This window comes from Anabrus simplex, chromosome 1, assembly GCF_040414725.1.
Source record: "Anabrus simplex isolate iqAnaSimp1 chromosome 1, ASM4041472v1, whole genome shotgun sequence".
Lineage (NCBI taxonomy): Eukaryota > Metazoa > Arthropoda > Insecta > Orthoptera > Tettigoniidae > Anabrus > Anabrus simplex.
This window is the reverse complement of record NC_090265.1, coordinates 1,183,310,616-1,183,329,450: the sequence shown is the minus strand read 5'-3', so window position 1 is coordinate 1,183,329,450 and position 18,835 is coordinate 1,183,310,616.

Sequence of the window (18,835 nt, the reverse complement as noted above, 5' to 3'; positions counted from 1 at the left end):
TAATTTCTAATTCATTGCGGCCAGTAAGAACAGTATCATCCGCATATGCAAGGACTTTATGTTATCTCCCCAATATGCTGCCAGCAGGTGCAAGAGATAATTTCCTGATAATCTTCTCCAGTGTAATGTTGAGTAGAAGAGGAAATAATAATAATAATAATAATAATAATAATAATAATAATAATAATAATAATAATAATAAGTGCACTTTAATATGGCTCTATAAACCGGAACTCATTAATAGAAGTGTTTATAGAATTTGGAATAGATGTTAAGACTACAACACTCACTTATCCACCAAACACCCGATCGCAGGTTGAAATTTTGGGAGAACTATCTCAACTCTTTGAAATAAAAACAGGTTGAAGGCAAGGAGATGGTCTCTCTCCAATCTTGTTCAGCTGTGTTTTAGAAAAGAAATAAGTCAGTTCAACTTTCCAAATAGAATTATATTAGGTCACAAAAGAATTTGAATGCCTCGCATTTGCTGATGATTTAGTGTTTTTTCTTTTTTTTTTTTTTTCTTCAGAGAACCTACAGATTGCAACTAAGCAGAGTGAAGTCAAACGGCAGGATTGTAAATATATTTTGAAAAGATGAACATAAATGCTACAGATTCATCCTGGACAATGAAGACTACGTTGAGGACTTAAGAGCTAAGAAATTCATGTCCCTAGGTGAGATTCCGACTCCAAACAGTAGTGAGAAGGCAGTAATTGAAGATCGGCCGAGAAAGATGGAAATAGCATTTTGACTATGTCAGAACACTTACAAATCGAAATCGTTCTCCTATCAGGCCAAATTCTGGCATTACAGTAGCCTACTGTAGTCCAACCTGAATGCTTATATGCAGGTGAGACAATAGCCAGTAAGGGACTCTCAGACCTTGCAAAGAAAGAAAGAAAGTTCCTTAGAAAGATTTTTGGACCCAGGAAACCAACAGATTAATTTACTTTCCGCTTAAGACCAAACCAAGAACTATACCAAAGATTGGAAAATATCACTACCACAATGAAAATGAAATTAGCTTTCTATGGGGCATCACCAGAAAGACTCGCCTTCAAATTTTCACTTTCCAGAACGGGAAAACGCGAGTCCAGTGGGTGAAATAATTTTATCGGGATCTAAAGAAATGTGGAATCAGGGCAGAAGACATAGGGAACAGAGAAGTCTTCATAAGCAAAGAGAGAATGAAGCAGTATTATGATATTTGAATGGATTCCTAGTCAGATTAATTTTAATAATACTAGTATATAAAATGCAGTAACACAGATAACGTCCACATACAGTATGTGTCTCTTATTCATACAGGCTTCATTTTCTTATGAAGACTCGTATATTCACATTAACGATTGAAACATTGAAATTAAACGTACTTTACGGGTGAAAACATAGTTTGTCAATGATAATTCGTTAGTGAAAACCATACTTATTTCCATACAGGCAAGATTATTTTATATGAATGTGCCGGCATCGACAAATGCGTGTACCAGTTGTATTCGTACACATGGACAGGATGATGCCCACTGTTTGTTTGCGATGCACGGAAAAGTCTCAATGACGGCATGCGACTGCTAAAGTGCGTTACTCTCCTTCCTAGTGTATCTGTGGTGGACATGGTTACGAGTGCAGAATTAAGTACGGAACTTGAGAACACTGTACATAAACCGGCACTTAAAGGATTTTCATTACGAAAGATTGGGCAGCTAGTCAAAAGAACACATTCTACGGTGCAATATGTGATTGATAAACTTAAATACAAAGGCACTGTTAAGAACAAGCCAAGGAAACCCAGGAGAAAGTGTTCAACTAAAAGGGAAGAACGATTTTTTGTTCGGCTGATAAAGACAGATTCCAAATTAAGTGCACCATTATTGAGACAATTCACGAGGAACGAACTGGAAAGAACATCAGAAACTCCACCATCCGTCGGATCCTGTATCGACATGGGTACTATGGAGGAATCCTTCGGAAAAGTATAAAAAACAAACGGCTTAGACTGGCATTCGCTAAGGAGCATATACAGTAAATAAGGAAAACGAATTCTGGAATGATGTTATGTGGTCTGATGAGACAAAAATAAACCTATTTGGGTCAGATGGCATCCACAGAATATGGAGAAAAATTGGTACGGACAATGATGTGGCGAATACACTCCCAACTGTAAAGTACGGTGGTCTGTATATAATGCTTTGGGGCTGTATGTCGGCCAGAGGTGTGGGTAACATACATTTAGTTGACGGAATAATGAACAAGGAGTGCTATAATGCAATCCTGAGGGAAAACTTGAAGCAGGGTGCGGAAAAAATGGGGATGCCACCTGCTTATATGTTCCAGCATAATAATGACCCAAAACACACTGCTGATATTAATGAGACATGGTTGATCTGGAACATTCCTAAGCAGCTTAGAACACCTTCCCAGTCTCCGTATTTAAATCCCATCGAACATCTTTTGACTACGTTAAAGAGTTATCTCCGTAGACAACGTGTGCGTACGAAGGAGGAACTTAAAAGTGTGATTCTTCAGGAATGGCAGAAAATCAGCCCGGACATGTGCAAAAAAATTAGTGTATTCTATGCGGCGACGATGTCAGGCAGTTATAAAGGCTAGGGGACCTTCTACTAGATATTAACATGTTCCTGGAACCTTTCTTTTTTGTTTATTTCAAGTGTTCAATTTGCTTGTACGAATAGAAAAGATACACGATTATGGGCGCGCTATTCTTAATTAGAGGCTGTATGTTTTGTTAACATGGTTGCAAACAAATACAGTAGATATATGTTTTATGAAGGCTTTGTTGAATGTATGTTCAGTGAATAAAATCCTTTTCAGCTTATCATTTTCTGGCAGTGCGTTGAAGTACTAAAGCAAACAGCCCGTACGAATAGAATTGGTACATACTGTAGACAAAATAGTCGGGATTGATAATTTCAGCAGTCAGTTTACAAGAGGGAGAAGAGGGAGCAATATACACTTAAGAAAATGGAAATTGAAACATCATGAAGGCATTTGGTTGTTTGTGTTGATTTTCAAGATATGGAACGATGCCATGTAGGTATGTAAACGATCAAAGTTTCAGACCCATTGGATTGTTGCTACAGGTCTCCCTACGTGATTGGTCGCGGAGGAATCAACTCCATTATACGGACTCTGGTGTGGCGTAGTTGACTTGCAGTCTGTGCAGTGAAGTGTTCCCCGTCAAACATACCTCGACGACAGAGAAGAGCACGCTATCAACAACTGTCGCCGTTTGAGAGGGCTCGGATAATTGGGCTGTGTGAGGCTGGATTATCGCTAAGGACTGTCGCTGCACGTGTTAGCTGACAGGCATCTACGGTACAACGTGTATGGCAGCAGTGGTCAAATGAAGGTACCCACACCCGTAGACCTGGCACAGGCCCAGCGCGACAGACAACTGTGAGAGAGGATCGCCGCATTATTCGGATGGCCCGGATGGAACCCCATGCAACAGCAGCACAAATTCGAGCAGCTGTGGCACCCCACCGTACACAACAAACAGTTGGTAATCGCCTGCGTGCAGCTGGCTTACGAGCCCGTGTCCCTGCAGAAGGTGTTCCATTGACCCCACAACAGCGACGTGTAAGGCTGCAACAATGTAGCACCACTCCTTCTGGGTGTTGCAATTTCCATTTTCTTCAGTGTATTTATTTATTTATTTATTTATTTATTTATTTATTTATTTATTTATTTATTTATTTAATTAAATAAATAATTAATTATTTATTTATTTATATGCGCTATGACCTAATGAATGACTTTGTAGTAATGGTGGGATAAACGGCTTACTTTGATTTCCTTTGATAAAGAAACACCAAAACCCAAAACCCATGGCGCAACAGCCCCGAAGGGCCTTGTCCTACCAAGCGACCGTTGTTCAGCCCTAAGGTCTGCAGATTACGAGGTGTCCTGTGCTCAGCACGACGGATCCTCCCGGCCGTTATTCTTGGCTTTCTAGACCAGGCCGCCATCATACCGTCAGATAGCTCCTCAGTTGTAATCACGTAGGCTGAGAGGACCTCGAACCAGCCCCCAGGTGCAGGTAAAAATCCCTGACCTGTCCGGGAATCGAACCCGGGGCCTCCGGGTAAGAGGCAGGCACGCTACGCCTACACCGCGGGGCCGGCTTTTATGGATCAGAAAGTGGTTGACGTTGTTTTTTTTAAAAAATTCTATTTGTTCGGGGCGTCGACTTAGAAAGATCTTTTGCCCCTACTTGCACCATATGTGAGGAATCTGCGTGTATTTTGTAAATGGCGGAAGTGTAAAGTGTTGAATGTGAGGAAAGGAACGTTAAGGACGATACAGTCGGGAATCGAACTCGGGGCCGCTGCGGCCCCCTACACCGCGGGGCCGGACAAGGTTGACATTGTTAATCCTTTCCTTGAATTGAAGAATTACGAGATTATCTATCTTGAACTCTCTTCGTTAGTTCGTCGTACATCATTGGTCATGGCTGAATCTGTCCCTACAAGAATGAAAAAATGAACCTCGTAGCTCAAGCGTTAAAAAGAATATCTTAAAACTGCGACGATATTCTTGCATTCAAGATGACTGACAAGTTTATGTAATTTGTTTGATCATCCTGAACCTCCGACAACTGTCGTCGTTGTTTTTCCTCGAATTCTTACCCTTCTTATTTTTCTACCGCCGCTTTTGCCACACTTGTGTGGTTGCGGCTGTGAACTGTATCGCCATGTGGACCTGACCCTTTTTTGATGGCCGGATGCCCTTCCTGACGCCAGCCCTATGTAAAGAGCTGTATTCACTATTGCGTGTTTCTGTGATGATTGGTAGTGTGGTGTGTTGTGCAAATATGAAGAGGAGAGTGGTGGGACAAACCCAAAGACGTGGTCCCCGAGTTAGAAGAATTAATCAGGTGCGATTAAAACCCCCGACCCGGCCGGGAATCGAACCCGAGACCCTCTGAACCAAAAGCCTTAACGCTGACCCTCACATTCATGATAATTACCTCAGAGAATTTAAAAGGTGATAAGAAATCTGTGAAAGCAGACATGGGCAAAGACACCATCACTTAGTTAGAGATTGTACAATTGCTGAGCAGGTACAAAGGATGAGGTAATCTAGATGGCACTACCAAGACAGTGATAGACTTCTACTGTATTTCCTATTTCTAGCCCTAAACCAGATACCTGATTCCACAGTAACCCAGGTTACCGAGCAAATTTCATCCCTACGGAACTGATAACTATGGTGTAGTGGCCTGTAAATGTTGGCCTTCCTCTTATGGAATTATTCCATTAAAAATGATAGGCTGACTTCTGCCTAGTCTTATCCATTTGTTGTGGTTAACCAGAACGTCCGTAATAAACTGGAAAAGCCTTCGAAGCAAGATAGCAAATGACTGAGACTTCTCTCATCTGTGTCACTGGCTGGAGAATTAATACCGTCCAGTCACAGAGGATTATAGTGACGACAGTGCTGTTTAGGAAAGCAATGTCATGTGTCGGTCATCTTACAGGTTTAGGATGCAGTCGTATGATCAGAAACCACAAAATGGAAAGTATACCGGAACTCCGTAGTAATAAACGAGTACTGGACTCGATCAGCTGTAAAATTGTGCTCTTTCCCTGGACGCAAACACACATTTCATTTCTGTAGAAGAAATCATTTAATAACGTCAAGAAAGTCGATGAGCTATAGGAAAAATAAAAGCTACCTCCGTTCAAGCCAAGAAGTCTTCTACCGGGCGAGTTGGCCGTGCGGTTAGGAGCGCTTAGCTGTGAGCTGGCATCCGGAAGATAGTGGTTCGAACCCCACTGTCGGCAGCCCTGAAGATGGTTTTCCGTGGTTTCCCATTTTCACACCAGACAAATGCTGGAGCTGTACCTTAATTAAGGCCACGGCTGCTTCCTTCCCATTCCTAGGCCTTTCCTGTCCCATAGTCGCCATAAGATCTATCTGTGTCAGTGCGACGTAAAGCAACTAGCAAAAAAAAAAATAATAATAATAAAAATAATTAAGTCTTCTGGAGGGTTTGAAGGTAGATCCACTATGCATAATCTCGGCACTACAATGATAGAGGGGATAGAATGGCTACCTCTGTTCCCAGCCACCTTTGCGCCCTCTTCTCTAATAATAAGGCTAGTACTCATTTCTGGTGTAGGCTTAATGAGCTTTCACGACCACAAACCCTCCAGAAATGGCAATCTCGTTAACAAGTGTTTCGAATTTTAACAGGAAATCGACTAGATAGCCTCTAAACTAAAGAAATACCTTCGATGATCTAATCCTGATTTGTGTATGTAATTCTTTAAATTAAACTATTGTAACTCTTTGTCATACTTTCTGTTTTATTATTGTAATAATATAATATGTAATGCGTCTGGCTCCTTGGCGAATAGTCTGCGTAGTGGCCATCGGTTCGAAGGACCCCGGTCTTGTCGGGGATTTTAACAGCGTATGGTTAATTCCTCAAGCTCGGGACTACATGCTTGTGTTACACACCTTCATACAACACGTTACACCGTCAACCACCACAGAAACACGCAATAGTGAGTATATCCCCTCCACGTAGTGTTGGCGTCAGGAAAGGCATCTTAAGCCCATCAAAGTGATCGACAATAACATTAAATTAACTACTGTTTGGTTTGATGTGTTCTGTCTCTTCTGCTGCCACTCACCTCTGATAGATGGTAGCATGCCATTTTTCTGGTTCATTATTTTGCTGATAACTACTGGTACGTGACACACTCGTTCATCATAGTATTCGAGCTATTCGTTCTCTGCTATGAGGTGCTGATAGGAATGGGAAGTTTGCTCGGCAGAGCAGTGTTCGCCGCTGTCTGTGGCCGGTCGTTCCAGCTCTGGAACTTAGCATTGTTAGAACGCCAGCATAGTACTGTTCGTGAAAAGTGAGAAACAGTGCCGTTTTAAATTTGATCGAGTATTCCATATGATACCATTGATTTTAACCACGACGTTTCAGTCGGTTAATATTGTATTCTGACAAGAATACTGACGTCATTGGAATGACCTGTGTCGAGTTCTGTTTAATGTTTGTCTGTTACAGCATCACGGGAAAATGGATGGGTGGATTTGAGTGAAACGTGGTATTTCAGTTTGGAATAAGGTCGAGTAGGATGTTACGTATAATTTGTTCTGAAAAATCTCCTGCTGAAATTTTTTGAAGGGGTCTACAGCATAAAACTCTATGTATCTCTCGTATGGTTGATTTTGAAAGTTGCCCAAGAGCCGGTAACTACCTCTGTAGACTGTAAAGAGAGTTGCTATGGAGATCGTTCCGGTAATATTTTAAAGGCAACCTAAATACCGGAAGGAAGAGATGAAATGAAGATCACATGATCACATGGTTATGAGGGTATTTAGGGGTTGTAGTAAGGATGTAAAGGAGAGGGCATATAATTCTCTGGTAAGACCCCAACTAGAATATGGCTCCAGTGTATGGGATCCTCACCAGGATTACTTGATTCAAGAACTGGAAAAAATCCAAAGAAAAGCAGCGCGATTTGTTCTGGGTGATTTCCGACAAAAAAGTAGCGTTACAAAAATGTCGCAAAGTGTGGGCTGGGAAGACTTGGGAGAAAGGAGACGAGTTGCTCGACTAAGTGGTATGTTCCGAGCTGTCAGTCGAGAGATGGCGTGGAATGACATCAGTAGACGAATAAGTTTGAGTGGTGTCTTTAAAAGTAGGAAATATCACAATATGAAGATAAAGTTGGAATTCAAGAGGACAAATTGGGGCAAATATTCGTTTATAGGAAGAGGAGTTAGGGATTGGAATAACTTACCAAGGGAAACTTTCAATACATTTCCAATTTCTTTGCAATCATTTAAGTAAAGGCTAGGAAAACAAGAGATAGGGCATCTGCCACTTGGGCGACTGCCCTAAATGCAGATCAGTAGTGACTGATCTCTGCACATCAGCTATAAGGCAAACAAATATTGAACTGCAGAAGGTCATAGAGAGCAAGGAGGCGAGTACGTCACAACAAGCTGCTGTGCCTCAGAATCTGAGGAAGATTGCGAGGTGTGGACAAAAATGTAATCATGTAGCCTACATGCTAAGTATTGTTGCGTCAACGACGGGTACTACAACTAGTACTAGAATAAACTCAGTGTACTGTGGTCGGTATCCGCATCCCACAAGTTGCGAGCTCCTTTATAGCAGCGGAATGTTCGTCTTATAGAGGTCACATTCAGGAAGTTTGATGAGGAAGAAAGATCTCTGTGACGAATCAATAAGCGGTTCCATTAGATCTGTTCAGTATTTGGAGTCGTGACCCGTGTCAAACTACTGAATGAGAAGTTAAAGTGTGGGGAGACCGGTTTCGCGTGTGTGGGCACGAGGAAAGTGAAACAGTTGTGTTTGTATTGAGGTCACTTGATAACATGTTTACTCTTACGGTGTGTATTTAATGGGCTGCCGAGCCTTATCGAGGCGTTACTTCCGCTACCGTGCATTGCTTCGAAACTCACGAATCATTAATATTGTAGGTGTTGTTGGCGGCATAATGTTATAATTTTGTGCCGACCTCAGTGGCGCCGTCGACTAGTCTTTGTCCTTCTCTTCCTAGCATAATAGGTTCGATTTCGATCCCGAGTGACGTCGGTGGTACTTGAGACTGCACCTGCTCTTTGCCCTTGGCTCTGAAACGAACTAGGGTACAAGATACCTACAGCCTAACGTCTCTTAAAACATATTATTATTATTATTATTATTATTATTATTATTATTATTATTATTATTACTATTACTATTATTATTATATATTTTAGGCCAATATTTTCACATTTCACCATTTAGTGTTATAATTAATGACTACAATGTATTCAATATCCGGTATACTTCCGACGTACTCCTATTTATTTAATCGTGTAGCGATATTGCATTAACACAACATGAATAACAAATAAATGTTAGTATAGCCAGTTAACATCAGGAGTTGATCATAAATCTCATTAGGGCATTCCAGGATGGGAATGCAGAGGGCAGCGTTGACTAATATGCCCATTGGTGTGTTTTCCTCACCATTCACACGCTGCGGAGTCCCTCCACCCCGACTTATGATAAGATAGCTTAATCGACCATGTTCGGTTCTCAGTCCAGTGTTGCCAGATCCAAAAATAATATTTCTTATGATCGTACTCGAAATTTCGGAAGATGTATAGAAATGTTAGGTCTTATAATTTCGATTATTGTCCTGAAAAATAAATCGTCTTTTAATTGTCTCGGAGAAAGAATTTCATCACTTTCACTCATCAGCTTGAGATATTCTTACTCTTTCTTTCCGCTCATATAGATGTCATTCTGCCATCGAATGTAGGAACTCCACCCCTAGCAGAATGTGGATCTTGTATTTCTCATCGAGAGTCCTAAAAAAGTATGCGATAGATCTTGTACTGATATCATAACGTAGTCAGCTGATATTTAAGACTGCTGACATGCGAAAGCACTTTCCACTTGCACGTTAAAGACTCCGTTTTCAGAGGCAGTTTGTCTGCACTCCAGCTTCTCTTAGAACCAACTGTTTGTTTGCTGGTAAAACATCTCTCTGGTAGCTGATGATGTAAAACATGTACGGAAGATAATGAATACTAATTTGATGGATGCAAGTTGCTTTACGTTACACCGACACAGATAGGTTTTATGGCGACGATGGGACAGGAAAGTGCTAGGAGTGGGCAGGAAGCGTCCGTGGGCTTAATTAAGGTACAGCCCCAGCATTTGCTTGGTGTGAAGACGGAAACCACTGAAAACCATCTTCAAGCCTGCCGACAGTGGGGTTCGAACTCATTATCTCCCGGATGCGAACTCACAGCTGCGCGTTCCTAACCGCACGGCCAACTCACTCGGTGATACTATTTCTGGCTCAGGAAGTAAAGTGAGTATTGAATGTGGTAACTGTGTACAAATAGGCATTATAAATAACTGTAAAATGGTAGGAGAAAAGGGAAACATATACTCAATAAACAGACAGGTTGTTTATGCCATGAGATGTATAGGTCAGGGACTGGCAGGCCTCAGAGTATTTCGTGCCTTGATGAATATGCCCCCTCCTGTTGAACAGTCATCATATTATGATTTAATAAACTCCAGGATTTTTAATGCAACTGAAGTAGTAGCTGGAGAATCTTGTGGTAAAGCTGCTAAGGATGAAGTGAAACTCTGTAGCAGTAGGGATATTTCAGTTTCATGTGATGGAACCTGGCTAACTAGGGGCATACTTCTAAGTATGGAGTATGTACTGTAATTGGGGCAAAGTCAGGAAATGTGTTGGACACCCAAGTGTTGTTTCAGTATTGCAAAGCATGTGAAGTGTGGAATAGTAAAACTAACAGTGTAAAATATTCTGAGTGGATGGTGGGACATGAGAAAGTGTGTGGTAGTAACCATATGGGCACGGCTGGTAGCTTGGAAGTAGCTGGGATGAAGGACATTTTCAGTCGCTCTGTGGCTAAACATAATCTGCGTTATGTAAATGATATTAGTGATGGCGAAACAAAAAGTTTTAAGTCTGTATCTGACCACCAACCATATGGACCTGATGTGGCTGTCACAAAACTAGAATGTGTTGGTCATGTACAGAAGAGAATGGGCACTCGCCTCAGAAAATTAAAACAGGATTTGAAGGGGAAATTTTTTAATGATGGGAAGCCGCTTTCAGGAAGGAATCGTCTGACAGATGCTAGAATAAATACGTTGACTGTTTACTATGGGAATGCTATCAGGGAAAACTGCAATTCTGTAAATGAGATGGGGAAGGCTATTTGGGCTGTATGGTAGCACAAAGCATCCTCAGATGGCAAGCCATACCATTATTTCTGCCTAAAGGGACCTAATTCTTGGTGCTCTTACCAAAATGCCGTAGTGGAAGGGCAAGTTCAGGTTTACAAACACAGAAATAACATACCCCTTTGTATAAAGGAGGTTGTCAAACCTGTGTTTAAAGATTTAGTTAAAACAGATCTCCTAAAGAGGTGTGTAGGAGGCCACACCCAGAACAATAATGAATCCTTAAACTCCAAAATTTGGAGAATTTGCCCAAAACTGGCTTTTCAGGTCATAAAGTGGTAGGTATAGCAGTAAATGATGCTGGTATGACCTTCAATGATGGTATGCAGAGTAGATTGGAAGTTCTTGAAGAGCTACAACTTGTTCCTGGAGAGTACTGCCTTCAGGCTTTCAGCCATATCAATGCTCGACGAGTCATTTACAGCCTTAAAAGAGCTCAACAATCGACAAAGGAGGCAAGGAAAGTAAGAAGAAGACTAAGATTGGAAGAAGCATCCCATAGAAACTCACAAGAGGGAATCATGTATGCATCAGGGATGTTCTAGAGTCCATTCATTTCAGTTGTAACTGCTCATTTACCGCAACTTGGAGTTTTTCAAAACGGTTTCCCTTGTAACACGAACAGTTTTCAAGATATGAGCATGAAATTATGTACATTACAGCACTTTCTAGTGTTCTAAAAAGTGAATTAATTTTGTAGTAATATCATGGTCAGATTTTGTTTTAATATTTCTTGAAAATATACCTAAAAATGATAGGAAGTATTGTTTTTAAAATATTACTTAAAATAAAAAATGTTTTTAATAAAATGTTTTAGAGAAAATTCAGTTTGTTCCTCAATTATTTGGGAGTATATACAATCAAAATTGTATGATATGAGGGACACGCTACTCTTTGCAAAATTTGAAATGCCAAAAAACATATTTAACAATTTTAATTTTCTAAATATTGATAAATATTTAGGTTTACAAGGACCTTGTAGTCATGCATGCAATAGCTTAGCCCTGTGGAAGCTATAAAAATTGAAATTGAATGTTACCTATTTTTAGATAGGTTTGAGCTGTATGTGCCCCCTTAATAGCTCGAATGCAATGATGAACCAGTTTGTTACGTACCAGTACTATCAGAAAATCTATGGACCAGAGGAACGGCATGCTAAAGAAGAAAGTTACCTAACTCCCCAGCTTCTTCCCGCCAATATTCAGGCAGGCTGTTGTACTCGGTACGACAGGGCGAGTTGGCCGTGCGGATAGGGGTGCGGAGCTGTGAGTTTGCGTCCAGGAGGTAGTGGTTTCGGACCCCACTGTCGACAGCCCCAAAGATGGTTTTCTGTGGTCTCCCATTTTCACACCAGACAATTGCTGGGGCTGCACTATAATTAAAGCCAGGGCCTCTTCCTAGTCCTTCCCTATCCCATCGTCGCCATGAGTCCTATCTGCGTCGGAGCGACGTAAAGCAAATTTTAAAAAAAACTCGGTATACAGCAGTAATCCCATCTATCGTAGATAAGTGGCAACAGAGGCATAAAGCGTATAGCAACAAGCAATGGTCAATGTAATGTTATTGTTGATCAATGTTATGAGCTTTCTGTATTGTAGGCCTTCACATTTAGTTTTCTTTCGACTCTGTAATATTAGGATGTCTTACTAAATTATTTATAGCGTAGACTGTAGTTCCTTATTCCCCGACTTTGCATACCGATTTTCATTAAATTCTGTTCACCCATTTTCTCGTAACTCGGCGCTGGTATGTATTTAGCAACAAAAATCCAAATTCATGAATATCTCTGTTATCATAGCCGGTACGGTAAAAATGTATACGACATAAATTATCGGAAATTTAATACTATATAACTTTAGTTATGTAGTATTTGTCGATGGGACCACTAATAACACAAATGTTCGATAATTCAATTTTAGGCCTTCGCATAAACTACCATTTCTCTCAGCGTGAATAAGATTATATATGGCCTAGATTATAGCAAGTTATTCCCGGACTTTACATACCGATTTGCATTAAGACAAGACCACTAATAACATAAATATTTGAGAATTAAATTTTAGGCCTTCCCCTAAACTCCCATTTCTCTCAGTGTGAATAAAATTGTGTATGGCCTAGATTGTAGCGACACATTCCCGGACTTGACATACCGATTTTCTCTTCAGCCGTTTTCTCGTGATGCATGTACAGACAGACAGACAGACAGACAGACATTACGAAAAATTAAAAAGTGCATTTCCTTGTTACTGTAGACACGACCGATACAGAAATATCGTTCTTTTTAAATTCTGAGCAATGCACAGACACAACTCTTATTTTATGTGTATATATATAGATAGATAGATAGATAGATAGATAGATAGATGCATGCATGCAGAATTTCGTCCGTACAGGTAAAATTTGTGCCACATACTTCGTATTGTTTTATCTCGGATTAGGTATACAAAAGTCGTAATTCGGTCAGTTCAGAGAGAGAGAGAGAGAGAGAGAGTGGTTTTTTTTTGTTACATCACGTAGACGCATGAACAGAATTTTTCGAAATTTGGTAGGCCTATTTACGTTCAAGAATTAGCAGTAAGCTATTATATTCGTTTATTAGCATACAGTGGCGTAGCATTATAAAAACACTAAATGAAAATTTCTCGTTTAATATTAGCGTTATTGAATATTTGAACGTAATACAAATTGTGTCAAATGTCGTGACACAGGTTTTGCCACGACGAATAACGATGAATAATCAGATTGTTTTCCCCCGAGCGGTAGAGAGAAATTGTTCAGTGGACCTGGGTGATTTGCTACGTGTGAAGAGACGAAGTCCTCTGTTTTCCAAAACCTTCCTTTAATAGTAGACTGATGAGTATGTATAATTATATACAGTATTTACAATCTCCTTCCTAACTTTAAATATCGCTAACATAGAAGACTTGGCGTGGTCGAAGTACTGAAGTGAATACTCCACTTGGACCTTATTATTATTATTATTATTATTATTATTATTATTATTATTATTATTATTATTATTATTATTATCGGAGACCTGACTGACAAGGCTTCCGCCCGCACTCCTAAGTAGACTTGTTCCAAAAAGCCTCGACCAGGGTGTGTACCCCTGTTTTATACCTTCACTAACTTTCGCCTCCTTTCGAGAAGGCCATCGAAGTTCTCATCCTATGGAGACTGTCCACAGACACACAAAAACGGAATTGCCTCTTTCCGTTCACTTTCCACCCACCTTTTCTAAAGACATACTACGCACCTTTAGCAGGGTGCAGCATGTGATTCACCCTACTTCGACCAAGCCTTACTTCTAATTGCACAACCTGTTGCTTACAGCTTTTGTGTGCCTTCAAACTCTTAAATCTTATATGATTCTTAATTTATTTATATCCTTCTCCCAGCATTATAATTATGATTCCTTGGCCTTACTGCCATTACATAGTCATTACTATTAGCTTATAATTTCCCCCATAATATCAATGTATGTCTCAGCGACACCATTCCTCCTACGTTCCCGGTCAAGGGTTCGATCCTCGGAAGAATGAGTCCTGAGCTCCAACTGGGGTCGACGCGACACAAATATAATTTCCTATCCTTTATATTTTGTACGCGTTTACTGCATGAGGAAAAATAATTAGGATATTCGCGATTATTATAGTATTTCTCAAACTTCCAAAAATATTCAGGAATATTAGTTCCTTCAGAAATGTGTGTATAACAATATAGAAAATCTTATTTCTGACATTTTTTACCGCACGACCTATAATAATGTGAAATGAGATTTTTATTACCAACAGTCAGCTTCGCTGTTATGAAAGCATTGTTCAGTTGTGTTAACGAATTAACTGGGGATGGGGATGGCTGTTGTGATTGCTTCTATAAACTGCAGATCTAGTTGGTCATTAGCGCCTATTGAATTTTTGAAGGAAAGTAACGCAGTGACTATCGAAATGTGAATAAAATCTTGGAGCAAAAATGAATCATGAAAATTTGTGAGTGTTCGTTTGTTTGTTTTAAAACCCCTGATACTGTATCGCCGAGTCGGAAGAAAACAAAATTTGATGTTCTACAATGTCCGGTCCCTAAAAGTTATCAATAAAATATAAATAGTCAATCTAGCTAAGAAACATCTAGGAGTGGACTTAGAAATCTCTGCAGAAAAATGTATGCCATCGTTCGAAAAATATGAGCCATATAGGCAAGTGGGAAGAACGTATAAAACCTGATGGTATCACAATTGATAAATGTTACATTATCAATGCCTGTGCGTATGATCGCTTTGTGGAAGCACGAAAGAATTTACAGTCACAAGAAACTTGCAGTAGTAGTCGTCAGCTGCTGCATGCCAGTTTTTTGAGACTTCGAACTCCAAGCTTCTGCCTCCATGGGTCGACCGATTCAAACGAAACACAGGATTCGCCAGCAGAAATTCAACAAATAAACTTTCATACGTTAAAGTAAAAATACAAAAAGTGAATTTCTACATAGAGTTCCTTTGTCAGTTAATTTGTCATATTTTGAAAATGTTTTTCAGGGTACCAGTATCAGTCCACTTTTAATAGAGCTCTCACCGAACGAGGATGGAAAGTAATTCTCGTTAAAAAGACTTGATATGAAGTAACTCATTCCTCTACTTCATAGTATGCTCCCACCATCTGTGGAAGTGCGGTACCTCTAGTATTTCGTGTGTCTACAAGAGGTAACAGGAGCTTTCAATCCCAGGGCTCAGTAGATGGTGAATGAGTAAGTGAAGTACAAGAACGTCGTCATCACATCCTCGAAATCTGGGGAACCTACAACAGTTTTGTGCAAGGACTTCTTGCATAACGTTTTGAAGCCATGTGTAGGAAAAGAGAAGTTTTTTCTTCTAATTAACTGCTGGGGAGGGCAAACACATCCAGCATTGTATGACAAAATATTTCTGGAAAATGATAGATTACAGACGTGCACTAGCGAAGTGATTTTTTCACAACGCACTGCTTTGGTTCAACCATGTGATTTCTATTTCTATAGGCAGGTAAAAATAATCGTATCAAGCGTACTGAAAACTGCATTTTTAATAGAGCAAGTGCGTGAAATCTATTCACGTTAGGGCTGTATAAAAAATCAATCTATTGTTCACCATCATTAATGTCCTCGCAGATCTTTCTTGATATGATACATAACGCGTGGTTTGCCGCGAAACTTACGGATGTTCGAAAAATGATTTGGAGGTAATCAGGCGTGCTTTCCAATAGATGGTGTGAAAACACCTTGCTCTTCTAACAAATCGCCGTTTATTAGATGTGCGAGATGTCGTCATCTTCTCTGTTTTGTGTATTTGTACGATAATATTCTGGCTCGTGCAATTGATTTGTACTAGTGTGTATACAATCACAAGAAATAATTGAACATCCTATTACTGTTTTCTGTTTTTAGTAACATTCATGGCATATTTTTCATATCGTACTCAAAATACAATTTGTTTACAAAATACCGCGCTCCTGCTCATATTTCACATATAAATGCTCACAGAATATGCAAAAATGAAAACTTTCATGAATAAGTTAATATTTGGAATGTTTACAGATAGTTTGAAAACATTTTATAAATAAATTGAATAAGGCATTTCAATTAAAAACGAGACAAAAAGGGACATTGGAAAATTAGCAGGCAGTGAGAATCTATCTCGCAACTTTCCGACCACAAATCCTGAGCGCTACCACCTGAGCTATCCGTCCAATCTGAAGACCATATCGCGTAATCCTGAAGACCCACGACAAATTTTCCAACGCCTTATTTTTCTCACAACTGACCGAATATTGGGTTGTAATATTTTGGCAAATTTACGGTGGAGTAATGACCTCTCGTTAGGGAAATTATGAATTAAAAAAAAAAAAAAAACACGTCCTGTGTTCCCCTTGTGAGAAGTAACTACTTGCACAACCGCGGATATAGCAGTGAGTGTATGGGTTTCTATTATCTCTCTCTGTGCGTGTGGCTCTCTTCTCGTCATCTGTATTAATTGAAGTCAATTAGTGTCAACTCGATAAAATGACGGAACTTAATTCTGCAATTTGATTAAGCGCACTGAGTGAGTGGTCAGCGATTAACTTCATAGCCATATGGATGTTCCCTTCTTCAGTAAGTATTACCGAGTAAAATATAATAGTATTACAAATAAACTATATCAGTGTTATTTTAAAATAGTTCTGAAAAGGTTCTTTCTTGCGAATGTTGTCTCGATACCACGATAATTGCAGTAGAAATAAAGGCGTCCTTAGATGTAAATTTTCACTTGATGTCATGGGTAAAAATTGAATATTTAAATGCTTGATTCCTACCCCTCTTTGGTCACATCATAGCTACCATCCTTCGGAGTGAAAATCGGTACGCCGGACAGAGTGGCTCAATGGTTGAGAGGCGCTGGCCTTCCGAATCCATGTTGACAGGTTCGATCCTGGCTCAGACCGGTAGTATTTGAAGGTGCTCAAATACGTCAGCCTTATGTCAGTAGATTTACCGGCACGTAAATTAGCTCCTGCGGGACAAAATTCCGGTACCTCAGCGTCTCCGAAAACCGTCCAAAGTAGTTAGTGGGACGTAAAAACAATAACTTTATTATTATTATTATTATTATTATTATTATTATGTCCGACTCGTTGGCTGAATGGCCAGCGTACTGGCCTTCGGTTCAGAGGGTCCCGGGTTCGATTCCCGGCCGGGTCGGGGATTTTAACCTTAATTGGTTAATTCCAATAGCCCGGGGGCTGGGTGTTTGTACTGTCCCCAACATCCCTGCAACTCACACATCACACTATCCTCCACCACAATAACACGCAGTTACCTATAAACATGGCAGATGCCGCCCACCCTCATCGGAGGGTCTGCCTTACAAGGGCTGCACTCGGCTAAAAATAGCCACACGAAATTATATTATTATTATTATTATTATTATTATTATTATTATTATTATTATTATTATTATTATTATTATTATTGAAATCGGGTACAATGAATTCGCATTTGTTCATATACTGGTAAATTTTATATTAACCTGTATGGCCTAAGGTTGCCTTTGCTGGCGAGATTTAGTGTTCACCGTGCATTGTGTTTTCTGGTATGAGCTAGAACAAATTTGTTACTTTCATTGACTTATCTCAGTCTCTTCCTTGGTTTTCACGATATGAAAGTGTCTAAGGTATGAGCGACGCTAATCCCTCTTGTGAATGGTGTGAAAAAGTGTTTCATAGGATCCGCTTGGCAGACTGATATGTAACAGCATTATCTGCCTCGGTAAGGAGAGCAACGGCGAAACTACCTCACTCCTCATTTCGCTAGTACGCCTCTCCAGTGACGCCTAGGTTATTAACAACTGATAGGGGAACTGTTGAGGATTCAATCTGCCTTCGGGTTTCAGTACTCTACCACTGCCTTCGTGATGTCACGAGGGCAGTGACTCTACGTACGTTCAATATAAGGAACATATCAGGTATGCCGCAGCAATCATTGACTGAAAATACATTTTCGAAATTCAGATTTGATTTTTAAGTTCATGATCAGCACACTTGTCTTGCGTGCGCGCTTGTGTGTGTGGGTGTGTGTGAGAGGGAAAACTGTTTGTGACGTAACGATAACAACATACTGATACTGATAATTAATTATGTTTCAATGTATGTAAAATATTCATCTGCAAACCCTTACGGCACGTGTACATTGATACAACAGTAGGTTGTTATATACTGCTGACATATCATGCAAAATACTTTCGTAGCATGTTCTGCTCGTAGTACGTGAGCACGGATGTCGGCAAACTAAACGGCTGGTGGTTGACTGAATTTTATTTCGTCTGAGTTTCTCGTCAGTACAAGTGATTAAGTGAAAGTTTCTCAAACTAGAGCGCTTCTCATATCACTATTTGGGAATATATAGGAAAAGCAACCTAGCTTGTTGCCACAGGTCCTTCAGATTAGTTTTTACGCGGAATCCAAACTTCATTGTCATGACTTTTCATTTCACATGCATTGACCGGGAAAACTAAGTGATGTGTCTCTCGGCTAT